Source organism: Coffea eugenioides, chromosome 6, assembly GCF_003713205.1.
Source record: "Coffea eugenioides isolate CCC68of chromosome 6, Ceug_1.0, whole genome shotgun sequence".
Taxonomy (NCBI): domain Eukaryota; kingdom Viridiplantae; phylum Streptophyta; class Magnoliopsida; order Gentianales; family Rubiaceae; genus Coffea; species Coffea eugenioides.
The window spans coordinates 12,977,780-12,992,156 of record NC_040040.1 but is presented as its reverse complement, the minus strand read 5'-3'; the positions used below and the strand labels follow the sequence as shown (position 1 = coordinate 12,992,156).

At 34.7% G+C, this 14,377-nt stretch overlaps 1 pseudogene; it reads right to left on the bottom strand.

The window, feature by feature from the left end:
• Positions 1–311: 311 nt before the first annotated feature.
• LOC113772914 lies at positions 312–4,591 on the bottom strand (annotated as a pseudogene).
• Between the last annotated feature and the right edge of the window lie 9,786 nt (positions 4,592–14,377).

Genomic DNA, 14,377 nt, shown 5'->3' with positions numbered 1-14,377 from the left:
CAAATTTCAATTTTGAATTTGTATTATATGAAATTTTGAATTTATATTATATAATATAATCTAAACTTATTAGTTTAAAAAAATTATACACTAATAGTGTATAAAAAACTTACTCTAAAAAGAAAATAATGGAACCAAAATCCACCCTGAAGTCGTAAATTGAATTATTGAATTACACCATTGTCTAGTGGTTAAAGTTTCAGCCTCACAATCTAATCTTATTTGTAATTTGTATTACAACTCTAGTCTAGTGTACTACAATTGTGAAATACATGTACTATTTAAAAGGGAAAAAAAAAAAAGGCAATAGATATTGAGAAACAGAATAACATATACATAAAGAAAAAACAAAATGACATCTATCCGATAATCATCTAGCTCAAACCTTGTCCAATAGTCTTTAGTCATTTGGAAAATAGCATGTTCTATCATCATAATATACATAACCCAAGAAAGAGAAAAAGAGAAACAAAATCAACTTGAGTTGAGGATGAGAGGAGATCTGACACCAACAACCAAAGTATACACCAGAAACATATAAAAGTATACACTTTCTCTCCTTTTCTCCCAAAACGCATACAAATTAACAGCGTTGTTGTAGCTAGAGACTGTTATATATATAATACAGCACTCTAATTGCAAGCAACTTCAGCTGCAAGCTTAGCTCTTAGGTCCTTTCTCAATATTTTCCAGATGGAGCTTTAGGAATTTTATCCATGAAAAACACCCGATGGATTCGCTTATAAAAAATCACCTGCACAACATAAATAACGACGAACCCACCGCATAGTTAATCCTCAGACGAGCTTATTCTAAATATGTTGTGAAAATGAACTTTTTTTAAAAAAAAAAAATTTTTTTTTTGCTAGCGGGAGAGAAGTGGGATTTAGGAGAATGTAAGGAAATTAAAACTCAAAACATCTACAATTAAGAGTTTTAATTTTAATCACTAGATCAAGATCTGTTCGACATTGTGAAAATGAACTTTCAAGTACGTGTTTGGAAATTGTTTTCCCATTTTATGAATTTAATTGAAATAGCATACAGCATTAAAAATGTGAGCTCATGTTTAAAAAGATAAAATCCATTTTTTTTTTGGAGGTTCCTCCTTTTTTTTTTTTTTGGTTTTGGTTTACCTGGTTTGAGATAAAATTGTTTGATCTCATCCTCGGAAATTTGGAACCATTTGCTCTGACCACAAAAGCAACAGGAACTTCTCCAGCTGCCTCATCTTTCATGCTGCAGTTACATTAATTAGCACTGAATTCAACAAAAAAAAAAAAATGTACATACGATTACTAGATGGTGAAGAAGTCCGAGTAACTTACGAGACAACAGCTGCATCAGAAATACAAGGGTGAGAAATGAGCATGGCTTCCAGCTCTGCAGGTGCCACTTGAAACCCTTTATACTTGATTAATTCCTTCAATCGGTCCACTATGAAAATTTCATCATCATCATCAATGTACCCTATATCTCCTGTGTGCAACCATCCTTCTTTGTCGATTGTATTCTCAGTTGCCTCCGGATCATTAAGGTAACCTGATTACCAATCAGTGCTCATCAGATGTCAGCCAAATATTCTGTTTTTCTTTTTTGGTAACTCTACTCGTCATAGTTATTTAGTCAATCAAATATTCTGTGTCTTTGCAGTCCATTTTTTGTTCTCTTTTCTTTTTTTTCTTTTTCCGGTGGGTTTTGGATTTCTGAATTTAGTATTGGGCATCATCTACCTTTCATGATCTGATCGCCTCTGATGCAAATTTCTCCAGCTTGATTGCGGGGTAGAGAGAGATTAGTTTCGGGATCTACAATTTTCATTTCAGCATTTCTCACAACTGTCCCGCAAGCACCTGATTTGACATCAAATGGCTCCTTCGCAAACGCTAAGCACATGGACAGCAGAGGTCCTGCCTCAGTCATGCCGTATCCCTGACCCAATAATATTGCCATCACAATTCAAGAACTCAAAAGAGCATGAAGACTTTCTACTCGAAACAATTAAACACACGTGTTACATGTCCAATAATTTTGTTAAACCAGTCATCTTTTGTCACTTTCATTTCTCGTACACCACAACATTTACTGGGATTGAAAGGACAAGAAAGAAAAAAAATCAAACATGGGGACAAGCAGAGATAAAAGTCAATATCATGAATTTTCTTGTTCTTGAGAAAAAGACGCGGTAGGTGAAGATTAACAAGGACCATGAAATATAAACCCGAGAAGTGACTTGCCACTGACCGCACCAAAGGGAAGAAGGCGACGTTCCTTCACGAAGAGGATGGGGTTAAAACTTAAAAGAAGGAACGGGTATACGTACAACCGATTGCCGTGGAATCAAGGAAGATGAAATGCTTTTGCTTACACGACAAAAAATAGATGGGACCAACAGAAAAAAATAATAATAATAGTGGAAAGTGCGTAATTTGGTTAGATTTTCCAGCTTGAAAGTATGCTTTACTGCAATCAATAGCGTGTCATAGATTGCCATAAAAACTTGTTATTGCTGATCTGCCGACTATTTATATATTTAGTATAGTATGTGAAACTCCTTGGAATTGCAAGCTCTATATATTGCAACATAACAACTTCAGATCACGTGACATCTTGTAGCAGTAATTTCGGAAGACAAACATTTAAGGTTGCTCTATAAATTCAATTATGTGAGAACTTTGAGGCCAATGAGAAAAAAAAAAGAAAAAAAGAAGCAAAATCTCCACTAGCAAGTTACGCGATGATCGACTCGGACACCCATGTGTCGACAAAAAAAAAAATAAAAATTCGGCGATGGTGGCAAATCTTTAATGCAATCACGCACTGAAGTAATGGCAATATGCATCTAGTAACGCCAAGAATGGCAGGAAGGGGATGACATCCGCTTGAAATTGGCCCCCCACTAAATATTCAACCGGACAAGGATTTTCTAGCCTAAGAATCCAAGAGAAGGCTTAGTGGATACAAGTCCTACACTGAGGCTCCATCTGGAATTGCGTTAATTTATAAAGAAGTACTTTTGATAAAAGTTCTTTTAAATTATCAAATATTGAATTTCTTAAATTACAAAAAATTAATTATCAAACATTTAATAGTACTTTTAGTGCTTAAAAACATTTTTTTTTTCTTTTTTCAAATGCATCGCAACTTCCAAAAGGACCCTAAATTTACCTTAATATATCGGTACCACTGTAAAGAAAGCCAGGCATGTTCTGTTTTATAATTGTTTCATCTTTCCAGGATACTTTTTCTGCCTTCCCATATTCTAATTTACTTAATGTTGCTACCTCTTCCGCCTTCCCATAATCTATTTTACTCCATATCTACCAATCTTTTTCCTGTCTTTTTCTTTTCTTGATTGATATGAATTCAAGTACTGATGAACTTGCTCCTACATAATTAATTCTTTTTGACTAGTAGTAGTAAATAAATATGGGACAAAATTGCTCAAGAATATTTTTACCTGTCCAAGCACTGCCTTTGGGAGCTTAGCTCGAACGGTGTCCTCGAGCTCCTTCCCCATGGGTGCCGCGCCGGACATCACCATTCTTATGGATGAAAGATCATACTTATCCACCACAGGACTTTTGGCAATTTCCAAAACAATTGGTGGCACAAATGGAGCAATTGTCACCTTATATTTTTGCACAAGCTCCATTAGTGCATTAATCTCAAACTTTTGCATGATCAAAATTGCCGCACCAACTCTTAGCCCACAAAGCAACACAGAATTGAGTGAATATATGTGGAACAAAGGCAAAACGCACAATATCACATCTTCCTTGTGAAAATAAAGATTGGGATTTTCTCCATCAACCTGCTGAGCAACACTTGTGACCAACCCTTTATGCGTCAGCATGACCCCTTTTGGTAGACCAGTGGTGCCTGATGAATAAGGCAGTGCAACGGCATCGTTTGGACTGATTTTCACGGCTGGAATGTCTTTTTCGTCAGCCGACGACAGCTCCGAAAAATGCAAACAACCCTCCGGAGGGGCATCAGTGCACATGATTTTGACATTATTTTCTTTAGCAAAGTCCATCACTTTCTCAACATAACAGGATTGTGTGATGATCAGCTTGGCTTTGGATGCTTTTGCTTGCTTTTCGATTTCAGCCGGCTTGTAAAATGGATTGGCAGTTGTACTCATGGCCCCCCGGTAGGATGCTCCGAGAAGTGCAAATGCAAATTCAGGTGAATTTTGGAGCAAGAGCATGATAACTTCACCTTGTTGGATGCCAATTTTGTCGAGGCCGGCAGCAACTTTACGTGCAATGAGTTCAACATCAGCATAGGTGTAGGTGTCCCCTGTGGTGCCATTGATCAGGCAAGGACGCTTGCAGAATTGGGGTATGTTTTCAAAGCAATATGAATGCAGTGGGAGGTGATTAGGGATGTATATATCAGGAAGTTTTGATCGGAAAACAAGTTCTTGTTGATCTTGCTTAGTCTCCATTTTGATTTTTGATGGAGCAGGGCAAGAAAAATGACTCAAGGAAAGGTGGCAAGAGGAAATTAATGACCAAGGAAAGGTGAACTTTTGGTTCTTGGTAGTTGTTTGAGAGCCTTTCCTGGTTGGTTTGGGGGTTGTGGATGGGAATAATATACCCACAAGGTGGAGTAGGTGATGGTAGGGGAAAGCTGCCAAAATTTAATTTGATTTGGATTAAGTTAAAATATGTTTTAAGTTGCACCTGCAGAGTAGGAAACCACAAATTTGAAAAGTATGTCCCTCTAGATGGACTTAATTGTTCAACCTAGAAAAGTTAAAAGAATGCATTTAGGGAAATAAATTCAGTTTGCACCACTTCTGGCAAGTTAAATCATCTCACTGTGTTAAAATTAGTCTTCTAATAAAGGGATTTGCAACCTGCGATGTTAGTGAAGTAACATTAAACTAATTTAAGCAAATTTTACTCCCTCATTAGAAGTCATAAATGTTGTGAATCTTCGACTTAATTTCAAAGCCTGAAATAAAACCAGAGAGGCACTCCACTAAGTACGAGCCTAGCCTTGCTATTTTGTACGTTGCGGAAATCAGATAAACATCCACCGCGGGTGTGTACGAAGTACAATAATGTCTTACTATTAACTGCTGTATTGACAAAAGCCAGTGGTTGGTGAAACGCGCCTATTCTCCATATCGACAAGAAATTATTTGCTTGAGGCCAAAACTTGAAAAGTATAATGCACCTGTCACGCCTTGAACAGGCCATGTAAATGTAGTAGGTGGCGGAATCAAACACATCACTTCTTTTTCCTTCCAAATGCGCTTTAATATATGGGATTTTGTTGTTGTATGGTGTGTGTGTTCTTTCTCCCCCCGATCAATTGGAATATTGCTCAACTTTGAACTTTCACAATCTTACCTAAATTTTTGAATATTTTAAAAGGAAATTAATTTCATGCTGTTATATAAGTTTGCCGTATTCAACTTAAAACATCCAGGTGCACTAAAAACTTGTTTTATTCCCAATATTTAGCAACAAATTGGTTGAATGATGCAATCTAAAAATCCAAGTGACAAATTGTCTATGCATTAGTCTTTGATTTGGGGAAAAAATTGACAACTTAGGCAACGGATTTGCCACATTAGAAACTAAAACGTGTGTCTTAAATTCTAGTTATGCAACGAAGTAAAACAAAAATAATTAAAAAAAAAAAAGAATTGCCTTAGAAAATAATTAATGACTATTATTAGCACTTGCTGAGTCAATGAAAGCTCATTCTTTTCTTTACTAATAATATGAACAATAAGTTGGTACCCGAAATACCCAAGAACCCTCGGAGGCTGGAGCCAGGGGTCCGGCCAAAGCGGACGGAGACCTAAAGATTCTAACGGTGAAGTAAACTAAAGAAGACCCGCTCTAATGGCCCACTTTACCATCTTTACCTACTACTGCAATCTCATCCATCCAATTAGGATCCACTTTTTTTTTTTTTGGGTGTTGTGGAGATTGACGTCTTGTTGACATAAGACATACGCGATCACTCCCCAATTCTAATTTCTAAGTGAATTTGACTTGATCATTTGGCAATTGGCAAATCGCTTTTCTGTATGGAGATTCTTGCTTGAATTAGTGGGCATGCATTACAATTTCAAGGGTATATGGGTTTTTTTTTTTTTTTTTGGCATACGAGGGGAGAGGCTGAGCCTCTTAAACAGCTGCTAGACGTGTGGTCGCAGCCCTAATAATATCCATTTCTAGCAACATCCTAAGCCCTGCAGGTGGGTCTATGATGAGCAGCAATCCTGACACCTGATTAATGCTCCATTTTGGAAGCCAATCTGCACATCTATCTTCTCTATTGGCCTCTCTCCATGCATCCTGAAGATGACATTTCCAAGGACCCTGTTGCCATAATTTCTGATCTGCCAAACCATGTTGTGATAAGGGGACTCCCTTCCTGCTGTTCTAATAAGCTCAAGGAAAGGGTATATGCGTTTTGATGTACGTGTAATGTGTAGCAAATCATGAGTAGGTAGTAGGTAGTACTTCTCTCTCTCTTTTTTTTTTTTTTTGTCAAGGTCAACTTCTATATATAAGGTGGTACTTCTCTTTCGGGATCCCAAATAAGAGCATTACCCTTTTAGAGCTTATAAGCTAACACGCTGTTGGAAAGGGTACATCACAAAAGGCCTAATATACGAAATAGATATTTGACTTTAATCCAAAATTTTATGATAGTAAGTTTCCATCTCTTATCTATAAATTAAATATTATTTCTTTTTTTTCCCAAATAAGTGTGGACATATGTCTTGTTAGGGGTGGCAATTTTCGACACGACCTGAAAACACGACACGAACCTAACACGAAATTAATGGGTTTGGGTTGAGGTTTCGGGAATTTGGATCAGAATCGGGTTGGACCCGATGAACCCGAAAAGAAAACAGGTCGATTTCGGGTCAACCCGTGGTGACCTGATATGACCCGATATGACCCGTTTACGAATTAAAAATAATTTAATAAACATAAAAATAATTTTATCTAACTAAACTAAGTTATTCTTTTTTTCAAAGGCATTAATTACTTAATCCTAAATGAATTTATTTAATTTGTATGAAGTTGAAATTATTATATTTGGACAAATAATATATTATATTATTTTTTACTTTTATATTGTTTTAATTTATTTTATATTTTGTTTGGGATAAAACACTTTTACGGTGTTTAATTTATTTTAGATTTGGTTTGGAATTATTTATTTAAATTTTTATTACTTGATTATGTAATTAGTTTTGTGAGAAATTGATTTTATTAGAAATTACAGTGATAAATTAATAAATTAAAATTAAGTTTCGGGTCATTTCGGGTCGACCCGCCAACCCGTCAACCTGAAATTTTCGGGTTCGGGTCAGCATACCTGACCCGTCACGGGTTGGCGGGTGGGGTTCGGGTCAACAGATTTTCTGACGGGTTGACCCGAACCCGACCCGCCAACCTGATTTGGACCCGAATTGCCACCCCTATGTCTTGTACTCGTGAACTTAACACCTCAATTGGCTTTGTTTCGATTGTGATTTTTTACAAAAAAAAATTTACGTTTTCTGTGAACACATTTCTCAATCACGTTTTTACTTCACATACATCAAATCCGCAACGGATCTTTTGTCTCACTCTCTATGCCACTTTTTGTCCCACTTTTTGTTATATTGCTATTGCTCCTTCATAAATATCATATTTTAGTTCTTTTTTATTTTCTTAAGATTCAATAACTATTAATTGAGTAAAACAAAAATACAATAGTCTCAAAAAAGTAATATATAATAGAAAATTAAAAAAATACAACAGAAAATTCATAAAAAAATCTCTTATGCATTTTGATTTTTTGAGTTTGTTAAATTTTGTGTATTACTCAGTTACTAATAGTTATTAGATTTTAAGGAAACAAAAAAGAACTAAAATATAATGTTTATGAAAAAGAAATAACAATATAATAAAAAGTGGGACAAAAACTAACACATGGAGTGAGACAGAAGATCTGTCACACATCAAATTACTACAGTACATTTTTTTTATATAAAAATTCCTAAAAATAGCAATCCAAAGAGTTCTAACATTGTACATTCCTCTCATGGAAGGGACGAGGGAGGGTTGAACGTGCACTCCGCATATAACAGGCAACAAAAAGGACCACAAATGCTAAAATTTGTTGTCTGACACCCAATCACTGATCAATCACAACTTAAAAAGGTGAATAGTAATCATTCATCAGAATCATATGTAATTGGAATGACTCATTGTTTAGTATGGTTAGTGCACAAGAGCGGCTTCGCGTGCTGTCCTCCCTACTTGCTTATATATAAATAAATAAATAATGTTTGATTCCGCTTAAATTCTGACCGTTCTATTCAATTTGGATTTCATTTGTTGATATTATTTTTCAAAAAGTATTGCTGTGGTATTTTCTTTGAAATGAGTATACGGTGATTATTAAAAAACGTCGAAAACATGTTAAATGAATGTTGAAAAAAACTTCATCCAGAAGAGAAAAACAAAGGGAGCGAGTCGTTCCAGACAACCACCTCCATGCTAGAGTTGGTGGCTTGGTGCCAAGTATTAGAGGCTATTTTGTTGGATTAGTTCAACAACTTAATTGCAACGTCAGCGTATTCAGCAAACCAGCCCGATAAGGAAAAGAAATAGAACCCCGTGAATGTGATTAGGCAAGCTTGATAATTAGTCGTTAAACTGTCCTTACTCATTAGCGTTTCTACGATATGCAAATACTTAATTACGCAGAAACCTATAACTCAGCTAAATCAGTCATACCCCTTGAGGTATCAAAAAGTGTCACCTAGACACCTTTAATTCTAACTAAGTGCTAAGTACGCTCCTTCTGCCTTGTTTGGATTGCAATTTTCTACCCAAAATTCTTTACGTTTTTTATGAATAAATTTCTCAATTATCATTTTATTTCACATACATTGAATCGCTATAATAATTTTTTTTTTTTTTTTTTACAAAAACTTCTAAAAATAACAATTCAAACAGAGTTGACTACATGTCAACGATACTAGCCAAACATTATGCGTTAGGGGTTCATTTTAGGAGCTACCAAAGTTCCAATAAAAACACACAAAAAAGAAAAGCCTCCAGAAATATTTTCCTTTCCCTTTTTAAACAAAAATGTGTAATCATGAATAGTGTATATTGTTTTACTTTGAGTTTGTCTAACGAGTGGACACTCGGATGTTACTAAAAAAGTAAAATAAATTTAAAAAATGTATAAATGTAAAAAAAAAAAAGATAATAATTATTAATATATACATTCATATAATACGTTGGACGTGATTTAAATGTATTAACAAATTTCCATTAAGTAACTATTTTTACTATTGCACGTGAAGAGAGAAACTCAATACATAGAGAAATAAAATGAGAACGCGTTGACTGTTGAATTCTCACCTAACACACATACAAATCAGAATCGTGACGAGGAATATCCAACTACCTTGTGTAATTGACACAATTACAACCCAAGGTATGGACATAGTCTTGGTCAAGTAAATATTCTGTTACATGTCCTCTTTAAAATAAAAAAAAATAAAATGTTAAAACTGTTCGATTACATGGACAATACAGTTTTTTATTTCCATTTTAATTCTGACGTAAACATCAACTGGACATTATCAGAAGCAAGTGAAAATGTCTGTTTGATAAACCCAAGTCTACTCCTATAAGAAAATGGGATGGCCCAAGAAAATTAAGAAGCCGAGTCCAAAGTCGCCGCAGTCTCACCAACCCCAGCTAGAAATTTCTCTCTTTCCCGGAAGTGTTAAGAATTTTGCACTTGTTTTGAGGAGCTTTCTTCATCAAGAATCAAGATACCCCAGACGCAGGCACGTAACACTTTACAATGCCTGCCTAGGCTATTTACTCGACACGAAAAAGAAACGTATACGCTTCAAGGCGTCAAAAATAATTTGTTGTCAATTATGCATCGTACGTTTTCCAATTTTGTTACTAATCTAGACGATTTTTTTTCTTTTTTTTTTTGGGTATCAATTTTTAACTTCTTCGGGCCAATGAGAACTAGCTAGATCACTCAGAGACAACCCTTTTCTTTTAACATGCGACTCTCGTTTATTGCATTAGTTTTCCTCTTCCAATACTACATTTGAAAACGAAAGGGTAAGAAGCAATGGAATCAGTACATTTGGGGAAAATTGTGGAGACCAAGATACAATCACTTTGGACATATTAGCATAATATGGCCAGGCGTTTGGTTCTTTACAGACAAAAGGAACGACCAGAACTTGGGTGCTTTTGATTCATTTGTGCGAAATTAATCATGTGAAAAAAGGCATTAAACATTGCAGACATTTTTTTGCTTTCATTTAGTGCTCATGCAGCCGGATTGGACTCAGGATCTTAAAATTGTAACCACTTAATTTGTCACCCTGGATGAACTATTTTTGATAGCCGCCCCAGCCCCCAAAGTCCATTTTTTCTTTTTAAGTAGCTTGGGCAGGCCACCCACTGCGCTGCCAGTACCTAACGTTGTTGGTTACTTTTGTTATATTTGTTTACTAAAGAGTTTGAGTGAGAGGTTTTAATGCATCATTTTTTACCTATAAAAAAGAAAAAGAAATCAGCTTGTATGTATCAGAATACAATCAATAAAAAAGGACGTATTTAAATTTATACCTCATGCCAGATTTCATAAGCTTACTCGATGCTTAGGCCTCTGCGTGGCAATTTCACCTTGCAGATAGGACAGAAGGAAACCAATACAAGGAACAAAAAAAAATATTGAGTATCAAATTTGAACATTCCATTTGGCAAGTGAGTTTTTTAAGTGTTTGTTTAAAATTTTACTGTAACTTACTGTAGAAGTTGTAGAAAATTTTTTTGAAGCGCGCATGTAAATTTTTGGATATTTTGAAATGTATAATTTTAAAACTTTGAAAAATTTTTTGAAGTTACTATAATTAAAGTTGTTAAAAAACTTGTAATAAACAAGCTTGTGCAAACAAGGCTATACTTGCCAAACAAGGCTATAACTTACAACGAGCAAAACATTAAAATGATTTGTTAACTTGTTCAAAGATACTGAAAAGCCAATGTCAGTTCTTAACTCTTTACACAAGTGAATTAGGATTTACCTAGATGGCTTCAACTTGACTTTGAGGTGTGTTCTTCTTTTTCCTTTTTTTTTTTTTAATACAAGTTAAATAGAGAGTAGTAAACTAGATTAGAAGCTTACACCTATGTCTATATTTAGGGTACAAACAAGGCGAGTCAAATCGAGTTTGGGAGTAATCTAATCGAGTTTGGCTCAATATTACTAGATTCGAATTCGATCTAACACCTAGCATTAAAGTCAACTCAAGATCAAATTTTAAAACTCAAGTCTAGTGGAGTTCAAGTTCTAGCCTTATTAAAATCAAATAAATATAAGAAATAATTTTATATTAAGTGTTGGATCATAGGCCCCGCTTCACCAGTTTGGTGAAGGGCTTGGCCCATTAGTGGCTGGGTTAATTGCGTCTATCGGCCTCGGAAATACATTTGAAAGGCTTTCCGGCTTAGATTGTCATTGGAAGATCCATTAGAGAAGATCCATTAGTGGAGGATGGGTAGAGAGAATGGGCGAGGCGAGGACGGATACTGACAGATCTGAAGTTGGCCCATCTTATGAGGATGTTTGTCAGCTGAAAGTTGTGACGCTTTCCCCACAAACCATTGCTATAATTTGTCCACAAAGTTTGAACGAATGACTCGACAAATATCTGGACCTTATTAACACCGAAGAAATGCTTTTCCAGATTTAATGATGCCCATTGGAGTAGTGTGAATAGTCCATGCACTCTTTGTATTTCTGCTTCAAGTTCTTGCACTAGAATTACAACGATTCTGTTTTTGTGATTATGTTCAACATTTTGAAATTACCGTATGTTTGTTACAGTAATACTTTACGGATTGAACTTACAAAGAGCCTACAATTAGGTCATATTTGTGACCTTCATCAACTCAAGATATTCCTTAGTGTGAAAATGTAGATTAAAGATAAATCTAAAGGAGATTTTTCTGTTTCGAATCATTTAAACGGCGGAAAATAAGGGCTTGGACAAGCTCAATCGGTCCTTGAAAATTACAGCCAAAATTTAAGATCATCCTTATTTGCAGTAGACAGAGTATTTTTTTTTTATTCTTGTTGCTAGGTGTAGCTTTTAACTCAGCCCCCACCGTTTATTTTCTTTTCTTTTTTCTTTTGTGAGGCAGATTTCAGGACCATCCTCCATCAGGTTTTTGCTATTAATGTCTCACACAGCAAGTGACAGGACAATTTTGCAAAGCAATTTTGATAAAAGCATAAATCAATGGTCAAGACATATTCAGCATATGGCAACTCTTTCAAACTGGATTCTTGCAGCTAGAGATGTCCGTGTAGCTTCTTTATTAGCAACCCCCGCCCCCCCCAAAAAAAAGAAAAATGGAAAATTAAGGAGGCCTCAACAGTCGTACATTCAATCACCCAAAAAAATTAATACTCACAACAAGCCATATTGTCTATATAACTAATAGTAGTGTATTACAAACCCAATTTTTTTTGCCTTCTGTTTTCCCTTATGCAATGGTTTCTTACATTTTGTCAAATGAATTTTTTCATACTTCACTTTTAAAATAGTAACTTTATGTCACTTATAAAATCAAATCAGTAAAATTTGATTTCAACGTAAGTTTTCAATTACTTTTTACCCTGAATCCATCGCGTAACTCACACATAATTATTTTCTTAGAAGCAAAAAGGCTAAATACCATTTGTAACTAAATGAAGAATCTGATTTATATTCATTTCTATCCCTAAAAAAACGTAAAATCTGATTTGCACCATATTCATTTTTTCCCTACAAAAGTGGGATTGGATCCAATCCATGTTCATTTTGCCATTACAAAAATGAGATATGACCTTTTTTGTACATAAAAAATAATTACATGTGGGTCACATGGTAATTTCAAACTAAAAAATAGTCAAAAACCTAAGTTAAGACTAAAATTTGTTGAGTTGAATTTCTAGGGACATAAAGTTAATATTTTAAAAATAAAAGACGAAAAATTTCATTTTATACAAGAGTCGATTGATTGAATTATACATTCAGAGATGTGATGCGAGAAAGATTTTTTGAGGGGTCTATTGGAATCAACCATTATCCTAAGGGTAAATTGCTTATAACTCCCTCTGATTTTACGTAATGCCAAATGAATCTCCTAAATTTTCAAAATAACCACATAACTATCTTATAATTTTATGTAAAGTGAAAAAAAGATGGAATGCACAATCAGTTACAGCATTTATACCAAATGTACTCTAAAACCACATGCAATAAAATCTTAATCTCTATGTAACCCCCGTATGATTTGTATAAAATATTTACTTTACCCTCTTGTATTTTTTGTATTTATCCATAACATCCCCATATATTTTTATATAAGGTAATTAAACTGTTGATTGATTTATTATTTAAATAAAGACACTATTGGTATTTCAATCAACGACATTATATAGACTATTTTCCGTCAAGTTCCTATTTTACATAAAATTTTAGGGGGTGAAGTGAATATTTTGAAATGTTAGGAGGTCATGTGACAATAAATGAAACTACCGCGTCACAATTATTATATCTCTACATTTAAACACTTTCTCAAATTAATTCATTTTTGCCAAACAAATTAACACATGAAACTTTCTTGATTGACCAGAGACACCCATTTGCCAAACCCTTTGATTAAATAACAATAAAACACGCAACTATGTAATAACATGGAGCAATAGTTAAGAACTATGAAAAATCCTAAAATGTGAAAATCTTATTGGCATTGGATTCAAAGCAGTGTTTTTAACAATCAGACTAGACTGGCTGGTTTGACAGATTGAACCGCGAATTGGCTATGACATCGGTCCGATTGTATATCAAAACCAGAGACTTCAATTAAACCGATCAAAATCGAAAAAAAACCGTTAAACCGCTAAAAATCATGTAGAGGAGACAAACGGTTTCACCATTACACCAGAGCATCCATTTTTGCATTTTGGTGCATAAACTTTTATTTGTATACTTTTTATACTAAAAAAAATTAACTTCCATGCCCTATACAAACTTTTTTGCCGCTAGTCTATTCACATTCACCCTACCCTTCATCCCTTTGCATTGCCATCTCCAGTCTCTATGCTTCCAATTTCATTTTTTTCTCATCTAATCATAGGTATTTATGATCTATGAATTTATTTCCTCTACAAACTCTTTCTAATCTGGACTCTTCTCTCTTCTTTTTTCCTCTTTCTAATTTGGACTCTCCTTTCTTCTTTTTTCTACTTCCAACCCTTCCTAAATCTTCACCTATTTAGTTCGATCTCTTGAATTTTTCCAACA